The following is a 23,375-nucleotide window of genomic DNA, read 5'->3' as shown; positions in this document are numbered from 1 at the left end:
GACAAACCCAGTAATGAGGGAATACAGCCCTCAAACATTCAGTGAATTCAGTTCTTGCCATAGCTGTCAACCTTAGCACAAAAAACCTGGATGAAGCCAATAATGAGGGAATACAGTCCCAAAAATAGGGACAAATTTCAAATATTCATCTTATAAACTTAGAAAATTGCTAGAATAAAAGGTTGTGTTACGGTTGTGTTACTATGTATTTTCTGAAGAACATGAAGTCTGAAATTCAAATGCCTGTCAATTTTACTGCTGACAGAATAAAAACAATTTTCAGCAGAGACCCAGGGAGAAATACTGCAGACACGTCTTTGTAAAATGACAGGGCACCAGAGCAAATCCACACAAACACAGGGAGGAGATTTTCAACAGAGACCCAGGGAGAAATACTGCAGACACGTCTTTGTAAGATATCACACACAAACACAGGAAGGAGATGCAGACTCCACACAGAAGGCACCCCAGCCAAGAATCAAACCAGAAAACCTATAGCTGTGAGGCAACAATACTACCACTGCACCATCAAATATGCAAGGACTTAAACATTCAGAAACCTGAAGTCTGAAATTCAAATGCCTGTCAATTTTATTTAACATTTGTTAATCAGGACAGTCTGACTTGGAACAAAAAAAAATTCAGCAGAGGCCCAGGAAGAAATAATGCAGACATGTCTTTGTAACATGGGAGGACACAAAAGCAAACCCACACAAACACAGGGAGAAGATAAAGACCCCACAAAGAAGGCACCCCAGCCAAGAAGCAAACTTGAGAACCTGCAGCTGTGAGGCAACAATGCTACAACTGCCCCATCAAATATCAAGCATTGCAATATTTACAAACAACAGATATTATGAGGAACAGATCAGATCAAACATGAGGCAAAAATCTGCAGTGTTTTTTTTCATAAATGGTGTTGGGTAGGGAATTAAGGTCTTTAACACCTGCATATAAGGTACAGGGTTCAAGCCTGAGGTATTCCTACACACACACAAACACCTGTAGTAGAAAACCACAAAAACTAAATATACTGCATTGGGTGCCAAACAGTTGTCATGAGAGTCCAATCAAGACAAAATGAAGTGTAGAAGAATAAAAATATTTCAATGCATTGGCTGCATGACAGCTTAATATCTAGATGGAAACAAAAAAGGTTGTGAGGCATGAAAAAATAAATTACTTTTTTAAATACATTAATGGAATGCCAGTCAAAATCAAGTATAAGAAAAACAAGCAGCACTCAACTCAAACCACTTCTTGCACTGCAGTTCTAATTATAATTTATATTCAGCTTTATTAAAGTAACAAGTAACATGCTGAAAGTAGAAATCTCTGATGCCCCCACTTGTAAAAATGTTCCTTATCCAAAAAGACCTGCTGCCTGACAACTACTTGTTTCATGGGGAAAACATGATCAAAGTAAAAATGAAAAGCAAACAAGAAATAAGCTCAAGATACATTGCTTAAAGGATTACTGTACAGGTTATAGACCACACATGATTGGCATTCTGTTTAGTTTATGGTTAAAGCCTGCAGAGATGACTGTAAGTCTCCAAGTGTAATGAGACTCTTAAAATAATGTAATTCTGTCCTTTATTACAAATACTGGCATATGCATTTCAATACCCAAGGCTTATACATTATCTAGTTAAGTATTCTCTACATGGCAACAGAAAGGCTTTCAATGTTGGCAATTCTTTAACAGTATGCTTATTAAAGCTTACTTGCATCTTACAATCTCAGCCAAGCTTACCTGATGGTCATTAAAGTATTGCTACTTAAACACAGAGCAACATGCACTTTGAGTAATAAGCATAAATCAACAGTACAAAAATATGACAGAAACCAGACCATTCTGCAAAATCAAGGACAGATGAAAAGCCACTCTAGTACTTGTGTCTACCTTGGATGGGTGGGGATTCTCTGCACATTTACACTGCATAACTACTCCTTGCCTTGCTTGGACACATCCAGAGTCACTACATGGTGGAGTGGGGTGCAACAAGTATGTCACAATTTGAAATGTCTCTGGCTGACTGTGATGGCCCTGACACATTTGTCATACCTCTCAACCTCAGAGCAAGAAATCTGGACAAAGCCATACAAAGAAATGGGACAAAGGCCCAAAAATAAGGACAATTTTTAAAATATTGCTCTTATAACCTTAGAAAGCTAATAGAGGTCTTGCATTAGTATGAATTTTCTGAATGGTATGAAATCTGAAACTCAAATGTCTGTCATTATTTTCTAACTTCAGTCTTTAATTATTTGTCACTAATTTGCCAAAAAAACACAATTTTATGAAAAATGGACCAAAAATGTGATGCAAAAATATAAAATAGCAACACAATACAGCTGGGAACCTGTCAAAGAAGGGACACTTTAATATTAGTACTGCTAACTTGAGCAGCTGACAAAATAAATGAATCTACATGCATTTCTGAAGTAATCTATAACTTTGATTATTACAGTTATTTCTTAATTATAAACCCTCCATGTTTTCTTCCAAAATTGCTATTTTGCAGAGGGATCATTAGGGGAAGAGCAACATTTTGAGTCAAAATCAGGGACAGTTCAGAGGTTTGGCTATGCCTAATTCTATAAAGCAATTTATTTGCATGTACCTCTCAACCTGTTAATGCAATAAATCTGGACAAGGCCAGATATATTGGGGGAACATATAAACAGTACTAAAAATTGCTCTTGTATAAATTGAGACAGTTGATAGAATAACAGTTCTTACTTTAGCATGCATTTTTCTGAAGGTTATGAAGTCTGAAACTCAGTGTATCATTATTTAGTGACTTAATTTCTAAATGATTTGCCAGAAAACTACAAATTTTATGAAGAACAAACCAAAAATAAGAAGCAAAAATCTATTCATTCTTTGAAAAACTGGACAGTTGGGAGGTATAGTTCAGCTGGGCCTGTCTGAGTTTTCTGCCCTTCCCCCCCTGACAAAATCTTGGTTGAATGGAGCCTCTGCAGCCATTCCAATGAACTATTACTTGGCTATTTCACTCCATTTACCATAAACACTAATGTGCATACTGCTTTACTTGTATGATGAGTTTGACTTCATTTGAAAGTTTTATTTTGTATTTTACAGCACAAACACTAAGTCATCTACTAAACAAAGCAATGCAGTCTCACAATGAAAACTTAGCATTAAAACTTCTCTGCCCTTGAAACTCACATTCATTGAAACAGCATTGAAACCCACATTCAAAGAAAATACATTTTGCCAGTGGCAGATAAAGATTAATTTTGGGCTGTTTTCAAATCATAGGCCCCTTGCATATGAAACATACATGTGCTCTTTGATACACCTTCCTCATTGTACTAAATTATATTCCTTGTACAATATATTACAGTTGTTAGAGGGTGTTTTAAATTTGTTTTGAACATTTTTCCAGTAAACAATGAAACAAAATGCATGCACCCATAATGACAAAACTGCCCAGTTCAGAACATTTATCATAAAAGTCTACTCAGACTTCGCAGTCCACCATTATCAGTAAATATGCACAATTCTACAGTCCACCATTATCAGTAAATATGCACAATTCTACAGTCCATTATCAGTAAATATGCACAATTCTACAGTCCATTATCAGTAAATATGCACAATTCTACAGTCCATTATCAGTAAATATGCACTATCTCTGAAGAAGTAAAAGTCATCTAAATAATTCCACATTAAAGAAATCTGTAACTAATGAAGAGGTTGCTGCTAGCAAACACCTTTATATTTCATGGTTTCATCGAAAAATAAAGTGCCTGTTGCCCCTCAGGAATAAATTGCCTATATTACATTAAAAATGATAAGCTAGTAATATTGCAAGAGGAAATGGATGGCAAACTGATAACGAACTCATAGTTAGTATCTTCACCAAGGAGAACATTCTCAGTACAGCAGCATCCACCCCTTGTGGGAGTAGAACCCACAGCCTTCTGCATCAAAGACAAGTACACAACTTGTTGTGCTATTAACAAGGCAAACCAACTTCACTTAAGCAGCACTAAACTTCTGTTCCCCTGCAGCTCTCAGCTCCTTGTAAAATCTACTCAATACTCAACTTTGCAGCACAAGAAAACTGGAAAAGCCAAAATGTATTGGGGGTCAAAAGCCCAAAACCAGGGACACAAACATTGCTTGTATAATCTTGGAAAGTTGCTAGAACCATACATTTTACTGCCAAGCTCCCTGTGCAAAACAGAGCAACATACCACTATGCCAAATCAGCTGCTTTGTAAAAGAGGAAGACTGAAACTTAAATGGCTATCATTTAGTGAATTCAGTTCTCACCATAGCTGTCAACCTCTTAGTACAAAACACCTGGACAAACCCAGTAATGAGGGAATACAGCCCTCAAACATTCAGTGAATTCAGTTCTTGCCATAGCTGTCAACCTTAGCACAAAAAACCTGGACGAAGCCAATAATGAGGGAATGCAGTCCCAAAAATAGGGACAAATTTCAAATATTCATCTTATAAACTTAGAAAATTGCTAGAATAAAAGGTTGTGTTATGGTTGTGTTACTATGTATTTTCTGAAGAACATGAAGTCTGAAATTCAAATGCCTGTCAATTTTACTGCTGACAGAATAAAAACAATTTTCAGCAGAGACCCAGGGAGAAATACTGCAGACACGTCTTTGTAAAATGACAGGGCACCAGAGCAAATCCACACAAACAGAGCAAATCCACACAAACACAGGAAGGAGATGCAGACTCCACACAGAAGGCACCCCAGCCAAGAATCAAACCAGAAAACCTATAGCTGTGAGGCAACAATACTACCACTGCACCATCAAATATGCAAGGACTTAAACATTCAGAAACCTGAAGTCTGAAATTCAAATGCCTGTCAATTTTATTTAACATTTGTTAATCAGGACAGTCTGACTTGGAACAAAAAAAAATTCAGCAGAGGCCCAGGAAGAAATAATGCAGACATGTCTTTGTAACATGGGAGGACACAAAAGCAAACCCACACAAACACAGGGAGAAGATAAAGACCCCACAAAGAAGGCACCCCAGCCAAGAAGCAAACTTGAGAACCTGCAGCTGTGAGGCAACAATGCTACAACTGCCCCATCAAATATCAAGCATTACAACATTTACAAACCACAGATATTATGAGGAACAGATCAGATCACACATGAGGCAAAAATCTGCAGGGTTTTTTTTCACAAATGGAGGTGGGTAGGGAATTAAGGTCTTTAAAACCTGCATACAAGGTACAGGATTCAAGCCTGAGGTATTCCCTACCACACACACAAACACCTGTAGTAGCAAACCACAAAAACTAAATATACTGCATTGGGTGCCAAACAGTTGTCATGAGAGTCCAATCAAGACAAAATGAAGTGTAGAAGAATAAAAATATTTCAATGCATTGGCTGCATGACAGCTTAATATCTAGATGGAAACAAAAAGGTTGTGAGGCATGAAGAAATAAATTACTTTTTTAAATACATTAATGGAATGCCAGTCAAAATCAAGTATAAGAAAAACAAGCAGCACTCAACTCAAACCACTTCTTGCACTGCAGTTCTAATTATAATTTATATTCAGCTTTATTAAAGTAACAAGTAACATGCTGAAAGTAGAAATCTCTGATGCCCCCACTTGTAAAAATGTTCCTTATCCAAAAAGACCTGCTGCCTGACAACTACTTGTTTCGTGCGGAAAACATGATCAAAGTAAAAATGAAAAGCAAACAAGAAATAAGCTCAAGATACATTGCTTAAAAGGATTACTGTACAGGTTATAGACCACACGATTGGCATTCGGTTTATGGTTAAAGCCTGCAGAGATGACTGTAAGTCTCCAAGTGTAATGAGACTCTTAAAATAATGTAATTCTGTCCTTTATTACAAATACTGGCATATGCATTTCAATACCCAAGGCTTATACATTATCTAGTTAAGTATTCTCTACATGGCAACAGAAAGGCTTTCAATGTTGGCAATTCTTTAACAGTATGCTTATTAAAGCTTACTTGCATCTTGCAATCTCAGCCAAGCTTACCTGATGGTCATTAAAGTATTGCTACTTAAACACAGAGCAACATGCACTTTGAGTAATAAGCATAAATCAACAGTACAAAAATATGACAGAAACCAGACCATTCTGCAAAAATCAAGGACAGATGAAAAGCCACTCTAGTACTTGTGTCTACCTTGGATGGGTGGGATTCTCTGCACATTTACACTGCATAACTACTCCTTGCCTTGCTTCGACACATCCAGAGTCACTACATGGGGGAGTGGGGTGTAACAAGTATGTCACAGTTTGAAATGTCTCTGGCTGACTTGTGATGGCCCTGACACATTTGTCATACCTCTCAACCTCAGAGCAAGAAATCTGGACAAAGCCATACAAAGAAATGGGACAAAGGCCCAAAAATAAGGACAATTTTTATAATATTGCTCTTATAAACCTAGAAAGCTAATAGAGGTCTTGCATTAGTATGAATTTTCTGAATGGTATGAAATCTGAAACTCAAATGTCTGTCATTATTTTCTAACTTCAGTCTTTAATTATTTGTCACTAATTTGCCAAAAAAACACAATTTTATGAAAAATGGACCAAAAAATGTAATGTAAAAATATAAAATAGCAACACAATACAGCTGGGAACCTGTCAAAGAAGGGACACTTTAATATTAGTACTGCTAACTTGAGCAGCTGACAAAATAAAATAATCTACATGCATTTCTGAAATAAAAGTAATCTGATTATTACAGTTATTTCTTAATTATAAATCCTCCATGTTTTCTTCCAAAATTGCTATTTTGCTGAGGGATCATTAGGGGAAGAGTAACATTTTGAGTCAAAATCAGGGACAGTTCAGAGGTTTGGCTATGCCTAATTCTATAAAGCAATTTATTTGCATGTACCTCTCAACCTGTTAATGCAATAAATCTGGACAAGGCCAGATATATTGGGGAACATATAAACAGTACTAAAAATGCTCTTGTATAAACTGGGACATAAATCTGGACAAGGCCAAATATATTGGGGGGAACATATAAACAGTACTAAAAAATGATCTTCTATAAACTGGGACAGTTGATAGAACAGGTCTTACTTTAGCATGCATTTTTCTGAAGGTTATGAAGTCTGAAACTAGGTGTGTCATTATTTAGTGACTTAATTCCTAAATGATTTGCCAGAAAACCACAAATTTTATGAGGAACAAATCAAAAATAAGAAGACAAAAATCTATTCATTCTTTGAAAATCTGGACAGTTGGGAGGTATGGTTCAGCTGGGGCTGTCTAAGTTTGCCGCCCTTCCCCCTCACAAAACCCTGGTCAAATGGAGCCTCCCTGCAGCCATTCCAATGATCCATTACTTTGCTATTTCACTCCATTTACCATAAACACTAATGTGCATACTGATTTACTTCTATGATGATTTGAACTTCATTTGAAAGTTTTATTTTGCATTTTACAGCACAAACACTAAGACATCTGCTAAACAAACTTGGCATTAAACCTTCTCTGCCCTTGAAACTCACATTCACTGAAACAACATTAAAATCCACATTCAAAGAAAATACATTTTACTCGTGGCAGATAAAAATTAATTCTGGGCTGTTTTCAAATCATAGGCCCCTTGCATATGAAACATACATGTGCTCTTTGATACACCTTCCTATTGCTTTGAACATTTTTCCAGTAAACAATGAAACAAAACTGTCCAATTCAGAACATTTCCATCATAAAAGTCTACTCAAGCTTCTACAGTCCACTATTATCAGTAAATATGCACAATCTCTGAAGTAGTAAAAAAGTCATCTAAATAATTCCATGTTAAATAAATCTTTAATGAAGAGGTTGCTGCTAGCAGTCACCTTTATATTTCATGGTTTCATCGAACAATAAAGTGTCTGATGCCCCTGAGGAATAAATTGCCTAAATTACATTAAAAATAAGCTAGCAATATTGCAATAGGAAATGGATGGCAAACTGATAACAGGCTCATAATTAGTATCATAACTTTCAGTACGGCAGCATTCACCCCTTATGGGAGTAGAACCAACAACCTTCTGCATCAAAAGCAAGCACACAGCCTGTCGTGCTATTAGCACTAAACTTCTCGCCCCGTGCAGCTCTCAGCTCCTTGTAAAATCTACTCAATACTCAACTGCATCTCAACTTCGCAGCACAAGAAGTCTGGAAAAAGCCAAATTTATTGGGGTGGGTCAAAAGGGCAAAAACCAGGGACACATTAAACATTGCTTGTATAATCTTGGAAAGCTGCTAGAATAAAATGCTGTGTTACCACCGTACATTTTACAGACAAGGTCCCTGTGCAAAAAAGAGTCAGAACAGCATACCACTATGCCAAATCACCTGCTTTGTAAAAGAGAGGAAGACTGAAACTTAAATGGCTATCATTTAATGAATTCAGTTCTCACCATAGCCGTCAACCTCATAGCACAAAACACCTGGACAAACCCAGTAATGAGGGAATACAGCCCTCAAACATATTCAGTGAATTCAGTTCTTGCCATAGCTGTCAACCTTAGCACAAAAAACCTGGACAAAGCCACTAACGGTATTACAGTCCCAAAAATAAGGAAAAATTTCAAATAGTCATCTTATAATCTTAAAAAATTGCTATAATAAAAGGTTGTGTTACTATATATTTATTGCTAGAATAAAAAGTTGTTTTACTACGTATTTTCTGAAGACTATGAAGTCTGAAATTCAAATGTCTGTCAATTTTACTTCTGATGGAACAAAAACAATTTTCAGCAGAGGCCCAGGGAGAAATACTGTAGACACGTCTTTGTAAAATGGCAGGATATCAGAGCAAATCCACACAAACACAGAGATAAGATGCAGACTCCACAAAGAAGGCACCACAGCCAAGAATCAAACCACAAATCCTATAGCTATGAGGCAACAATACTGCCACTGCACCATCAAATAGGTAAGAAGTTAAACATTCAGAAACCTGAAGTCTGAAATTCAAATGCCTGTCAATTTTATTTAACATTTGTTAATCAGGACAGTCTGACTTGGAACAAAAAAACAATTTTCTGCAGAGGCCCAGGAAGAAATAATGCAGACATGTCTTTGTAACATGGGAGGACACAAAAGCAAACCCACACAAACACAGGGAGAAGATACAGACCCCACAAAGAAGGAACCCCAGCCAAGAATCAAACCTGAGAACCTGCAGCTATGAGGCAACAATGCTACCAGTGCACCATCAAATAAAAGCAAACCCACACAAACACAGGGAGAAGATAACAGACCCCACAAAGAAGAAACTCCAGCCAAGGATCAAACCTGAGAACCTGCAGCGGTAAGGCAACAATGCTACTATTACACCATCAAATATCAAGCATTGCAACATTTACAAACCACAGATATTATGAGGAAATAACAGACCCCCACAAAGAAGGAACCCAACCAAGAATCAAACCTGAGAACCTGCAGCTGTGAGGCAACAATACTATTACTACACCATCAAATATCAAGCATTACAGCATTTACAAAGCACAGATATTATGAGGATCAGATCAGATCAAATATGAGGCAAAAATCTGCAATTTTTTTACAAATGGTGGTGGGTAGGGAACTCAAGTCTTTAACACCTGCATACAGGGTACAGGGTTCAAGCCTCAGGTATTCCCTACCACAGTTAAAACATGCTTAGTTATTCAGCAAAATCCAAAAATCACACGAAAGTCACCACACGTCAAGATTTAATGAAGCTTTCAGGTCTACACCCTTCCTCAGCATATAAAAAATACATCCATTCATTACTTTTAAATAGAGGATTAATTCTATCACATGATTAAGCCAGCCAAAATACTTAAAGGAACATGAACAATTAACCTATCCTAAATATTAGTTAAAATCTAACTTTTATAAGCATTCATTGAAAACATTCATTAAAAAAATTGTTATAAATACTAAACATTTACATATACAGTATAAAATATAAAAAATGTAAACAATATATAATCATATAGGAAGTAACAGAGCCACAAACATTCAAAGATATTGTTTTTGCCTATTTATCAAAATTGGTTTTATACTAACAGCACTATTAAGACCAGGTGGTTTATCTGCTTGTAAACAAACTATCCATTCATATTCCCTTGTTTGTAGATAGTTATCTAGATCACCTCCCCTATAAAGGTATAAAGGTACTGTAAATATTTCTAAAGTGACTTTAACAGATCAACATTATGAACTATTAGCTAACGGGATGAAATTCATCCCTACATTTACTGACACTATAGTTGATGTAATAACAGATGTAAAGCTATTTGCTAGAAATGTAATGTTTAAATTAATGTTTAAACAGATGCATGATGTTCATTCAACTTTTAGAAAACTGAGTACGTTTATACCACAACTTTCACCAGTAATCGTGGCTTTTTCGGAATTAGTGGAAGTAGAACTTAGAAATGTATATGCTGAACAAAGGGTCAAGAAACTTAACAAAACCAAGTTTAATTTGTCTTATACTGACTATAGGGTGCTTCAACAACTAAAGAAGGATGAGAATATAATATTAAAACAAGCGGACAAGGGAGGGGCCACAGTAATAATGGACAAAGCATGGTACATGGATAAGTTTAAAAACTTTCTGTCTGATGACACAAATTTAAAAAAAATATCATTTGTAGATGTAAAGAACCATATAGCACAAGTGAATTTAACAGTATATGACATGCATCTAACACATGATATTTCTATAGAATTGTTAACTTATTTTACTGTCCCATGCCCTAAAATTCCTCAAATTTATGGAATACCAAAATTACACAAATCTATGAGTGACTCCCCTTTGAGACCTATAGTCTCAGGAAAAGGGTGGGTCACAGAACCTATATCTATATACTTGCAAAGAGTGTTGGCTAAATACTTACCCAAATGTACTACCATACTAAAGGATACATTTCATTTTTTGGAAAAGTTTGATACGTGGTATAGAAGAAAAGAAGTAGGGATGAACTTTTTTCTAGTTACACTGGATATAGCATCATTATTTACAGTCATCCCAATAGAATATGGAATAGATGCCATTATAAAATTGTTAATGATGGAATCTATGCTTCAACCACGTGAGATAGAAAATATATGTTCATTACTTGAGTTGGTGTTGACAAAAAATATTTTTATTTTTGATGGAACGCCATATCAACAACTAAATGGGGTGGCCATGGGAACATCAGTGGCCAATAGTTTTGCCAATATGGTGCTATATATTTGGGAAAAGGAATATGCAATGAATGAAACTAATAGATTTAGCCATTTGCTCAATAGTTATTGTAGATTTGTAGATGATTGTTTTTTTTACGTGGACAGGGACAGTACTTGAATTAGAGAGTTTTGTGCAGTATTTGAATAGTACTACAGATTTTTTTGAGTTTAAAATGGAATACTCATTACATGAGATAGTTTTTTTAGATGTGAGTATTCAGAAAAACTATGATAGAGTAGTAACTAGGGTACATAAGAAGGAAGTATATGCTGAAAGATATCTTAAGATGAACAGTATGCACCCACCACATATTTACAAGGGAATTTTAAAGTCGCAATTAATAAGGGTTAGTAGACTTACTACTGAGGAAAATAGTTTTATAGAGCAGCTTAACAAAATGAAGGATGAATTTGTGAAAAGTGGTTATTTGTTAACAGATGTAAATCAAGCATGTGATGTGGTTATACAAGGAAGAAAAAACATATATAAACCTATCTTTGGATTCACAAATACGGAACATCAAGATCAAATAACAGAAGGTGGTGAAAATAAAATAAAAGATAATGTTGTAAGATTTGTTACAAGTTATAACACCAACACCATAAAAGTTCATAAGATTATTGAAAAGAACTGGGTGATACTGATGGCCCAACCGGAATTGAGGGTCATCCTGGGTTTGAGACCAATATTTGCCTATAGGAATGGGCAATCAATAAAACAGATGCTCTGTTATAAAGATTTTATTGATGTTCCAAAAAATATACCAACTAAAATAGGAACATATAAGTGTCATAATTGCACTTGTTGTATGGATATATATGAAACAATAGGATATTTTCAGCATCCCTTAACAAATGAAGAATTCACCTTTAAATGTAGGGCTGACTGTAATACGACAAAATTAATTTATTTAGCAACGTGCACACAATGTAATGTATTTTATGTGGGAAAAACATGTAGGAAATTAAAGGATAGAATAATAAAGCACAAGTCTGAAATGAAAAGAAAAGTTGAATCAAATGGGTTGTATAGGCATATAATGGACTTCCCAGATCACACTTTTAAATTTAGAGTTATTTGTGTGTTAACTCTAGGACCAAGGGGAGGTGATCTAGATAACTATCTACAAACAAGGGAATATGAATGGATAGTTCGTTTACAAGCAGATAAACCACCTGGTCTTGATAGTGCTGTTAGTATAAAACCAATTTTGATAAATAGGCAAAAACAATATCTTTGAATGTTTGTGGCTCTGTTACTTCCTATATGATTATATATTGTTTACATTTTTATATTTTATACTGTATATGTAAATGTTTAGTATTTATAACAATTTTTTAATGAATGTTTTCAATGAATGCTTATAAAAGTTAGATTTTAACTAATATTTAGGATAGGTTAATTGTTCATGTTCCTTTAAGTATTTTGGCTGGCTTAATCATGTGATAGAATTAATCCTCTATTTAAAAGTAATGAATGGATGTATTTTTTATATGCTGAGGAAGGGTGTAGACCTGAAAGCTTCATTAAATCTTGACGTGTGGTGACTTTTGTGTGTTTTTTGGTATTCCCTACCACACCACCTGGGGCATTTTCACACACACACACACCTAACTTCAAACAGTAAAACGCACCAGTCCAGCTTGAAAGCATAACTTCAAACACACACTTCCCTAAATTCAAATAGTAAAGAGCACCATAATTAACACACTTGTCCTGGCTGTCCATTCTCCATAATGTACATCCAAAGACCCGCGAGATCCGACAAAACCCCTTCCCGACGAGAGACTCAATTCCAGACTGCTGGTGTTGCAGTCCGACCCCGATGCATTTTCCCAGCGAGTCTGTGCACAGATGTCTCCTATGTTTCCCTACCAGGACTGCCAGACTACCTGGAGCATGCGCAGTAGACTCACAGTAGTCTGAACTACTGCGCAAAGTCTGCAAATTTTAAAACTTTTTTTTAAATTTATTTTTACTTCTTTTTGTTGAGGGGGCTGCAGTCCAGCAGTCCAATAGCACGGGCTGCCCCTGAATATAGACCCACCTCAGAAAGGTTCTAGACTGTGCACATGAAGTCAGTCTTAAACTGAATCCTCGGAAATGCAAATTCAAACTGAAAGACGTTACTTATGTGGGACATTTGTTTACCAGTTCTGGCTTACAACCAGATCCATCTAAGCAAGCAGCAATTTTTGAAATGCCAGTCCCAAAAAATGTCACATCTTTACAACATTTTCTTAGTATGGTCAGCTGTTTAGGAAAGTTCATTCCAGACCTGAGTGAGCTTGCAGCACAATTACATGAGTTGACATTCAAAAATGTAAACTGGTCCTAGCTGAACAACACCAAAGAGCATTTGACATTCTGAAACAAAATTTCCAGACCAACCACATTGCAATATTATGATGTTCACAAACCTGCAACTCTTTCATGTGATGCTTCAAAGTATGGTCTTTGTGCAACACGGCTTCAGGAAGGCATACGAGTAGCCTATGTGTCCAGAACTTTTACTCAAACAGAAATGCAGTATGCACAAATAGAAAAAGAGCTTTTGACAGTAGTGTTCACATGTTCGAAGTTCAATGATTATATTTATGGCAAACCTATTCAAATAGAGACTGATCACTGACCTCTAGTGATAAATCTGAAAAAAGCCAATTCATACAGCCCCAGCATGCATGCAAAGCATGATGTTAAAATTGGAAAAGTACAATTTCAATATTGTCTATACAAAAGGCAAATATCTATACCTTGCTGGTGCTTTGTCATGAACACCCAGACAAACAACAGAGCAGCATGAAAATGAGAAAGCAGTCACTGAAGTCATGGAAGTCAGAAATTTTATGTCATCACACCTTGATGAATTGAGAAACCACACAGCTTCAGATCCAATTTTCCAGAAGCTGAAACGTGTTATCAGTCAAGGATGGCCAGCATGAGAAACTAGTATGCCACTTGATATACAGAAGTATTTTCCTTACAGAGATGAGCTCATGATGGAAGATGGAATCATCATGAAAGGTCATAAAGTGGTAATTCCTATAGCATTACAGCAGAAATATATCAATATTTTGCATTGTGGTCACACTGGAACTGATTCTACCAAAAGAAGGGAAAAAGACATAGTATTTTGTCCTTCTATGTCAAAAGATATAGAGAAGGAAACTATAGCATGTTCAGTTTGCAACAGCACTAAATTGCACCAACAAAAAGAACCACTTCAGCTAAACCAGATTCCTGAATTACCATGGTAGACAGTTGCTACTGATATTTTTGAATGGAATAGTCACCATTACTTGGTGTTAGGAGACTCTTACTTGAATTGGTTTGAAATTGACCTTCCTAACTTAACTTCCAATTCTGTTATTACAAAGTTGAAGAGACATTTTTTCTGTCCGTGATAATCTGCACATCATGTCTGACAATGGTGCACAGTTTACAAGTCAGCAGTTTAAGAAATTTTCTGAGTCTTGGGACTTTTCCATGTTGCTACTAGTCCTGAGTATCCACAGTCCAATAGATTGTGCAGTTCAAAGTGCGAAGTACTTGTTGGAGAAATCCAAAAGAGATGGTACTGATGCTTTCCTTAACTTGTCTAATCTCAGAAAAATTCCTCGAGATAACTTGCTTGGTTCCCCTGCTCAGAGATTTATGTCCCGGCAGACTAGAATAACTCTTCTGATCAGTAAACAATTATTAGTACCAAATGCAAAGAACAACAGAATGGTCAAAGGTCAACTTTTGAGAAAATGACAGTCAGAAAAGCTGTACCACGATAAATCCAGCAAACCCCTTTTGACCATTAAGACAAGGATAAGTTGTTAGAATGCAAACATCTAAAAGGATATGACTGAGTGGAAATCACCAAGAACATTTGTGATGAACCGAGATCTTACACTGTACAATCTGAAGGAATGGATTTTCAGAAGGAATCGAAGACACACACTGCCAGTCTCCAAACCAGTGACACAGCAGGATGCCTGTGCCAATGACTCTGTTTCAAACTGACTCTACACCTGTTCAAATTCCAGAGGACAGTGTACTTTCTTCATATAATACTATGTAATCCCCAAAGTTCCAACTGTAAAAGAATCCCCGCAGACTGTCCCTGTTCTGAAATCCAGTCAAAGTTTTTATGTGACCAGACTGGGTAGAATTTCCAGACCAAATCCAAAATAGGGTTTATGTTATTTATTTGAACATTCCTAATGTCGAATACCATATGATCGAGACCATATGGTCGACATTTGGATGTTTGAATATACCATTAAAAAAAAAGAAAAAGAAAAAAGAAAACCATGCCCCCTACTTAAATATACCAACTCCAAGACCGCACTTCAGTGCAGAAAAGGGAAATTCTCCCATTCTGCACCATACGGCGCCATTAAAGTCAATCTACGGACACTTAAAATTTTGATCATATGGTCTTGACCATATGTCATTCGACAATTCAAGCATTCATTTAATTGACATAGACCCTCCAAAATACACAGGGACTTGGATTCAATTTTGTTCATAGGTAAGTTCATAGATAAGTACTAAGCTAACTGCTCTTGCGAGCCATTTTAAGCTTAGGCAATTATCCCTTGTGAGACTCAAACCCTGCACCTTGTGTTTGTAAGGCAAACACCTTAACCATTAGGCCACCCTCCCAACCCCTGTTTGTTTTTGAAATGTTGATGTGAAATTAAGTTTGTAAAATGTCTTGTTCTCCTATTGCATGTGGAACAAATTAAAGAGGGAGGATATAGATCAGTGTGTATATTGTGCCTAGTCAGCCACTGTAGCTCGATAGCACATGCATATAAGTTACTGCGCACATGCAAGATCAGTGCCATTTTGTATAGTCAGCCAGAGTGAGTGCAGGCATGAACCGAGATGCAGATGCAAGTGTGTTTGACGTAACAAATCAGTCAGTTAGCTTATGAAGTTTGAAGTATGTGTTCCATTTACAGCTCCTGAAGTGTTTATGTACAATAAATAACTTGAATGCATACCCAGCCTCAGTGTCTCATTTGAATGCATGAGACATGCGACAACCTACTTAGCAGAGATACAGTTCTGTTTGTATGCATACCTCTCAACTGTCCAGATTTTTGCAGAATGTCCAGATTTTTGCCTCATATTATTGGTATACTACTGTTAAAAATTTTACTTTTCTGGCAAATCATTGAGGATTGAATTTGGAAAATAATGCCAGGCATCTGAGTATCAGAATTCATCATCATCTTCTTTCGGCTGTTCCCGTTAGGGGTCACCACACCGGATCACCTGTTTCCATTTCTTCCTGCCCACTGCATCTTGCTCTGTCACACCAACCACCTGCATATTCTCTCTCACCACATCCATAAACCTTATCTTAGGCCTTCCTCTTTTCCTGTTACCTGGTAGCTTTATCCTTAGCATCTTTTTCCCAGTATACTCTACATCCCTTCTCAGCACATGTCCAAACCAACGTAATCTTGCCTCTCTGGCTTTGTCTCCAAACCTTCCAACCTGGGCTGACCCTCTAATATACTTATTCCTAATCCTGTCCACCCTCGTCACACCCAGTGCAAATCTTAACATCTTTAACTCTGCCACATCCAGCTCAAACTCCTGCCTTTTTGTCAATGCCACTGTCTCCAACCCATATAACATAGCTGGTCTCACTACCCTCTTGTAGACCTTCCCTTTCACTCTTACAGGTACTCGTCTGTCACAAATCACTCCTGACACTCTTCTCCACCCACTCCATCCTGCCTGTACTCTCTTCTTCATCTCTCTTCCACACACACACCGTTACTCTGAACTATTGACCCCAAGTATTTAAACTCATCCACCTTCACTACCTCTACTCCTTGCATCCTCACCATTCCTCTATCCTCCCTCTCATTCACACACATATATTCTGTCTTAGTCCTGCTGACCTTCATCCCTCTTCTCTCTAGAGCATATCTCCATCTCTCCAGGGTCGCCTCCACCTGTTCCCTACTCTCACTACAGATCACAATGTCATCTGCAAACATCATAGTCCATGGAGACTCCTGTCTGATTTTGTCTGTCAACCTGTCCATCACCATGCAAATAAGAAAGGGCTCAGAGCTGATCCTTGATGTAACCCCACCTCCACCTTAAACGCATCCGTCACTCCCACTGCAGACCTCACCTCTGTCATACCACCCTGTAACATATCCTGTACCACTCTTACATACTTCTCTGACACTCCTGACTTCCTCATACAATACCACAACTCCTCTCTAGGCACCCTGTCATATACTTTCTCCAAGTCTACAAAAACACAATGCAACTCCTTCTGACATTCTATGTACTTCTCCATCAACACTCTCAGAGCAAACATTGCATCTGTAGTGCTCTTTCACAGCATGAAACCATACTGCCATTCACTAATTATCACATCCCTTCTTAACCTAGCTTCCACTACTCTTTCCCATAACTTCATGCTGTGACTGATCAATTTAATCCCTCTGTAGTTACTACAGCTCTGCACATCACCCTTATTCTTAAAAAAACGGTACCAAAACACTTTTTCTCCATTCCTCAGGCATCCTCTCACTTTCCAAGATTTCATTAAACAATCTGGTTAAAAACTCCACTGCCATTTCACCTAAACACCTCCATGCTTCCATAGGTATGTCATCTAGGCCAACAGCCTTTCCATTCTTCATTCTCTTCATAGCTATCCTTACTTCCTCCTTGCTAATCCATTGTACTTCATGATTCATTATCCTTACATCATCCAACCTTCTCTCCCTCTCATTCTCTTCATTCATCAACCCCTCAAAGTACTCTTTCCATCTCCTCAACACACTCTCCTCGCTTGTGAGTATGTTTCCCTCATTATCCTTTATCATCTTTACCTGCTGCACATCTTTCCTAGCTCGGTTCCTCTGTCTAGCCAATCAGTACAGGTCCTTTTTCTCCCTCCTTAGTGTCCAACCTTTCATACAACTCTTCATATGCCTTATCCTTAGCCTTCGCCACCTCTCTCTTTGCCATGCACCTCATCTCCTTACACCCCTGTCTACTTTCTTCATCTCTCTGTCAATCCCACTTCTTTGTCAACCTCTTTGCCTGTATACTCTTCTGTACTTCCTCATTCTACCACCATGTCTCCTTGTCGTCCTTCCTCTGTCCCGATGTGATACAAAGCACCTTTCTAGCTGTCTCTCTTACTAGCTCTGCTGTAGTTACCCAGCTATTTGGTAACTCTTCACTGCCACCCAGTGCCTGTCTTAACTCATCCCTGAACACCACCTCACAATTACCCTTTTTCAATTTCCAACATTTGATCCTTGGTGCTGCCCTCACACTCTTCCTCCTCTTCTTGATCACCAACATCATCCTACAAACCACCATCCTATGCTGCCTAACTACACTTTCTCCGGCCACCACTTTACAGTCTCCAGTCTCCTTCAAACTGGCCCTCCTACATAAGATATAATCCACCTGTGTGCATCTTCCTCCACTCTTGTATGTCACCCTATGCTCCTCCCTCTTGTTAAAATACGTATTCACCACAGCCATATCCATCCTTTTCGCAAAATCCACTACCATCTGACCTTCTGCATTCCTTTGTTTAACACCATACCTACCCATCACTTCCTCATCCCCACTGTTCCCTTCACCAACATGCCCATTTAAATCTGCTCCAATCACTACTCTCTCACTCTTGGGTACAGTCATCACCACTTCATCCAATTCACTCCAAAATTTTTTTTCTCATCCATTGCACACCCAACTTGTGGAGCATATGCACTAACAACATTAATCATTACACCATCAATTTCCAGCTTCATAAACATCACTCTATCCAACACCCTTTTCATCTCCAGAACACTCTTCGCATACTGTTCCTTCAGAATAACTCCTACGCCATTTCTCCTCCCATCCACACCATGATAAAATAATTTGAACCCACCTCTGATACACCTAGCCTTACTCCCCTTCCATCTGATCTCTTGCACACACAATATACCAACCTTCCTTCTGTCCATCATATCAGCTAGCTCTCTCCCTATACCAGTCATACTGCCAACATTCAAAGTTTCAACCCTCACTACCACAGTCCCAGCCTTTCTCCTCTCTTCCTGCCTTCGGCCATGCCTTCCACCTCTTCTCCTCCTTCAGCCAACAGTAGCCCAATTTCCGCCAGCACCCTGTTGGCTAACAGTACTGGTGGCGGTCGTTGTTAACCCAGGCCTCGACTGATCTGGTATGGAAATGTTAACTGGTGACTGCATGAAAAAATTTGGTGAAGTTTTACGCCGGATGCCCTTCCTGATGCAACCTCCCCATTTATCCGGGCTTGGGACCGGCACAAAGAAATGCACTGGCTTGTGCATCCCCAGTGGCTGGGTTAAGTATCAGAATTCATACCCTTCAGAAAATTCATGCTAATGCAGCCCTGTTATTCTATCAACATTCTAAGTCTATATGAACAATATTTCAAAATTGTCCTTATTCTTGGGGCTTTGTCTACTCATTTATTATGGCATTGTCCAGATTTCCTGAGCTAAGAGGTTGAGAGGTATACTGTATAAGTACCAGCTTAATTTTTCCTCAGAGATAAGCCACAAGCCTAGTGGGACTAAATTCAGTAAAAATAGTAACACAGACAACTAAGTAAATAAATAGTAATGATTATTATAAGAAATAGCCAAACATTGCATTTATAAATATATATTTAGCTTGCCCTAGATAATTTATTACAGTTTTTTTATTGTTTAGCTTAAGCATGTTATAAAATCTATACATGATTATGTGTCATAATCAGTTACATTCACCTTATCCTATATCAAATAGTTAGTAAAACCACATATAGTTAAAAAAGTGGTGAGGAGAGAGCAGAGGTCAGGAAAACAGAATGTTTATCCGAAGATGAGGGAACAGCAGTTTGATGCCATGCGAGGTCTTTCCATGGCTTTACATATGAAGCTGGTCAGACTTAAGGGTCTGTAATTGCTTGGGTCTGTGGAAGGTCCTCCCTTATGCAAGGGGAATGACTGTAGCTGTTCTCAATTCACTTGGTACAACACCTGTATCAAGGCTGAGAGTGAACACTGTTGTTAGGAATGTGGCTATATTGGGTCTATATTAAATCAGTGAATGCTTAAAATAGCGAAAGCTGATTTATCGACCTTTTAAGAGTGAAAGCTGACAATCCTGGAGACACGGAACAGCAATTTTTTTCCCAGGAAAAAAAATTGCCTGGCTGTTTTTGGGACTTTGCCATTTCCTCCACTGTGGTGCAATTTCAGAGTTGGTATATTTAAGTGGGGGGGGGGGCAACGCCCCCACTATATTTTGTGTTTTGAACTTTTTTTGTGGAACAGCGATTTTTTTCCCTGGGAAAAAAATCGCTGCCCCATGTCTTCAAGATTGTCAGCTTTCACCATTAAAGGGTCAATAAATCAGCATTCGCTATTTTAAGCCTTTGTTGATTTAACATAGACCTGCTATGCTTCATGCTATTTAACATGCATCCAAGGATATTATCAGGGTCTATCAATACAGTATTTCTAGCTTTTTATAGCACCTTTAGGACTTGGTCTTGTGTGATAGCTGGAGGCAAGCCAGTTTCGGGTATATCTTGAGGCACAGACATTGGGAAGAGAGGGGTAAAGTTAAAACTAAATTTATCGGTTAGTAGGTTCACTATATCTTCAGCCTCAGTGTAAGTAACATCATTCACAATCACTTCACTCTACCCTGCACTGTTATGTTGAGCTTTTGAAATTATGAACATAAATAAAACATGCCTTGTGAATTACTTTGGATTAGACAGCTATTTTAGCTTCAAACTTGGATTTGGTGGATTTTATTAAGCTTCTGAGTTGTTTGTTTAGTTCAGTGACTAGGGCTCTGACATTCTAGCAATTACTCATCTCACTTTTGATCAAAATTATTTTCTTTTGGTTATAAATCTTGTTAATATTATGGTTACACCATGTGGGTTTGTTTCTGGAGTTTGCCTTGTACCTGATCCTATGGGGTCAGTTGCATCTATGCTACACTATCTTTAGTAATAGTTGGGGATAAATGTTAGAGGGCATTTCCTGGAGGGGTAACTGGGGGTGATAGGGTGAAATTGAAGCTAAATTTATCAGCTAGCAAATTTGCTATATCTTTTTTTTTTTTTTTGGTACAGGGAGTTCCATTTACTATTATTTCAACATACTTTTGGGTGTTTCCCCTAAAGCTTATGTACAGAACTGAAAAATGCCTTAAGGGTATCCTTAACGTGGAAGGCTATTTTCCTTAAAGTTGGCATCAGTGGAATTGATCAGTCCCATGAGTTTCTTGTTAAGATTGATGAGGGAGTCCTTTTGCTTGCTGGGCACAGTCTTTGGACATGATTTTCTTTTTTTTGTTGTATAATCTATTATGGGGATCCAACAAGGGGGGTTGTTTTGGGGTTTGTCCTAAGTTTATTTTTGATTGGTAATTCCTTTTCTTTGCAGCTATTTACATACTTGTACAGAGAAAGGTAAATGCATAACACAGATGTGAATCATTTAAACTGACACAAAGTGCTTGAATCATATGGTTATGATTGTGTTCATATAGTTATGAGTGTGTTACCTACAGAGTGATGACTGCATATCCTAGCACTAACTTGTTTACTGCTTTTGGTATTCTTGACCTGACAAAGGTAGGGAACATTTTCAGAATATGATGTTCTGTATAGTAGAAAAACACCATACATTTACTGATAACACTTTCACTTCACTAGCAGACTGCCTGAACCCTGTTCATTGCTTTCTCTGTTCCCGCTTGCACAATGAAGTGACATTTCTAGACTGATGTAGTGAGTTTTTTTTGCAGAATAAGAACACCTTGTACTTTTTAATAACCTCTCTATTATAGTTAATATGGTTTCAGAGTTTTTTCACTTGCTCCTTAACATGCAATTCAGTTATAACACACTTTCTCATAGTTATCTCTGCCTGTGCCATTCAGGCTGACAATAGATACATGGATATTGTGAATTTGTCATAGTTCACAAAATAGGTACTGACTTAACCAATGTCCACTCCAGAGTCCATAGGATCTAACACCCTTAACAGAAAATGGGTCTATTTTACATGATCGACCTTTCAGAAAGTCGACTTTCATATGGCCGGGACCATATGATCGACTTTCAGAAAGCCGGCCATGTAAAAAAAAAAAAAACACAAAAACAACAAACACTTACCTTAAACTGTTAGCAGGGGGGGCTCTGCCCCCCCACCCCCCATAACTTTAATATACCAACTCCGAGATTGCACTACACTGCGTAAGAGGGAAATTTTCCCATTCCGCACTGTACGGAGATAGTGGTTCCCCATGGTCGGCTTTTGAAAAGTCGATCATATTTCCATATGAAAGTTGACTTTCTGAAAAGTTGACCATGTGAAGGGGACCCACAAAAACATATTTAATATCCATTGGAAAAAAAACACATACTTTGGTCATTCTCCGTTTGGAGAGTACTCTACTAAACTAACTCATAGCTGATTGAAAAGGCTATTTTTTAGAGAATGGGACCTCTAATGTTACTTAACTGAAAACTACTCTATTGTTATGAAATATTGGGGTCCATTTAGAAAAAATGTGTATTTAAAATGGGCCTGATACTACTATCCTATGCACTGCAGGAGACCTTGGTAAGTGAGCACCTAGTGCTGTGATACTGTAAGGTAAGAGTCGGTACATGTAGCTTCAATACTGTAGTTCATCTAGGTATAATATTACTGCTGACCAAACCCTACATTAATTACATTACCTTATGTCCCTTACTGAAAGAATTGATAAGACTCTAGTATACTGGAATTAACTGGAAACAACTGACATGAGATTGGATTGAATGTCTTTAGCTGTTAATTACCCACACTTATGCTGAATAGTTGAAAGCCTCTCCTTTATGGGCAAAGACTTCTTGTACTTTTCAGAATTAATTCTACACATTGCAGTTCAGTTAAGAATGCTTTATTATATACAGTAGAGGTAGATGTTAACAATTTTTGAATACTGTCTCCAATAAAGTCCTGATAAACAATAACAGTGCTCATAAATATATCCACAGTTTCTGGATGTATATTCTGATTCTCTGAAATTTGACCTAACTTTGGTACTCAGGTTAAA

This window comes from Protopterus annectens, chromosome 10.part0 (assembly GCF_019279795.1).
Source record: "Protopterus annectens isolate FY-2018-M chromosome 10.part0, PAN1.0, whole genome shotgun sequence".
NCBI classification, from domain to species: domain Eukaryota; kingdom Metazoa; phylum Chordata; order Ceratodontiformes; family Protopteridae; genus Protopterus; species Protopterus annectens.
Note: the sequence above shows the minus strand (reverse complement) of the source record.